The sequence below is a fragment of the Oncorhynchus tshawytscha genome, unplaced genomic scaffold (assembly GCF_018296145.1).
Source record: "Oncorhynchus tshawytscha isolate Ot180627B unplaced genomic scaffold, Otsh_v2.0 Un_contig_10377_pilon_pilon, whole genome shotgun sequence".
NCBI lineage: Eukaryota > Metazoa > Chordata > Actinopteri > Salmoniformes > Salmonidae > Oncorhynchus > Oncorhynchus tshawytscha.
The window spans coordinates 43781-45770 of record NW_024608659.1 but is presented as its reverse complement, the minus strand read 5'-3'; positions in this window follow the sequence as shown (position 1 = coordinate 45770).

Here is a 1990-nt window from a genome sequence, read left to right as displayed (position 1 = left end):
CAAGACCTAATGTCCCTATTATATTATGACAGACCAGCTAAATCTACTGTCTCTTCTACATAATGACAGACCAGCTAGATCTACTGTCTCTATTATATCATGACAGACCAGCTAGATCTACCGTCTCTACTATATTATGACAGACCAGCTAGATCTACTGTATCTACTATATTATGACAGACCAGCTAAATCTACTGTCTCTTATATTATTACAGACCAGCTAGACCTAATGTCCCTGTTATATTATTACAGACCAGGTAGATCTACTGTCTTTATTATATTATGACAGACCAGCTAGATCTACTGTATCTATTATATTATGACAGACCAGCTAGATCTACTGTTTTCATTATATTATGACAGACCAGCTAAATCTACTGTCTCTTCTACATTATGACAGACCAGCTAGATCTACTGTCTCTATTATATTATCACATACCAGCTAGATCTACTGTATCTATTATATTATGACAGACCAGCTAGATCTACTGTCTCTATTATATTATGACAGACCAGCAAGATTGACTGTCTCTACTATATTATGACAGACCAGCTAGATCTACTGTTTCTAATACATTATGACAGACCAGCTAGATCTACTGTCTCTATTATATTATGACAGACCAGCAAGATTGACTGTCTCTACTATATTATGACAGACCAGCTAGATCTACTGTTTCTAATACATTATGACAGACCAGCTAGATCTACTGTCTCTATTATATTATGACAGACCAGCAAGATTGACTGTCTCTACTATATTATGACAGACCAGCTAGATCTACTGTCTCTTCTACATAATGACAGACCAGCTAGATCTACTGTCTCTATTATATCATGACAGACCAGCTAGATCTACCGTCTCTACTATATTATGACAGACCAGCTAGATCTACTGTCTCCATTATATTATTACAGACCAGTTAGATCTACTGTCTCTATTATATTATGACAGACCAGATAGATCTACTGTCCCGATTATATTATGACACACCAGCTAGATCTACTGTCTCTACTATATTATGACAAACCTGCAAGATCTACTGCCTCTATTATATTATGACAGACCAGCTAGACCAGCTAGATCTACTGTCTCTATTATATTATCACAGACCAGCTAGATCTACTGTATCTATTATATTATGACAGACCAGCTAGATCTACTGTCTCTATTATATTATGACAGACCAGCTCGATCTACTGTCTCTACTATATTATGACAGACCAACTATATCTACTGTTTCTAATACATTATCACAGACCAGCTAGATCTACTGTCTCTACATTATTATGACAGACCAGCAAGACCTAATGTCCCTATTATATTATGACAGACCAGCTAAATCTACTGTCTCTTCTACATAATGACAGACCAGCTAGATCTACTGTCTCTATTATATCATGACAGACCAGCTAGATCTACCGTCTCTACTATATTATGACAGACCAGCTAGATCTACTGTCTCTACTATATTATGACAGACCAGCTAAATCTACTGTCTCTACTTTATTATGACAGACCAGCAAGACCTAATGTCCCTGTTATATTATGACAGACCAGCTAAATCTACTGTATCTATTATATTATGACAGACCAGCTAGATCTACTGTATCTACTATATTATGACAGACAAGCTAAATCTACTGTCTCTATTATATTATGACAGACCAGCTAGATCTACTGACTTTATTATATTATGACAGACCAGCTAGATCTACTGTCTCTCTACTATATTATGACAGACCAGCAAGACCTAATGTCCCTATTATATTATGACGGACCAGCTAGATCTACTGTCTCTATTATATTATCAAAGACAAGCTAGATCTACTGTCTCTATTATATTATGACAGACCAGATAGATCTACTGTTTCTAATACATTATGACAGACCAGCTAGATCTACTGTCTCTACTATATTATGACAAACCTGCAAGATCTACTGCCTCTATTATATTATGACAGACCAGCTAGATCTACTGTATCTATT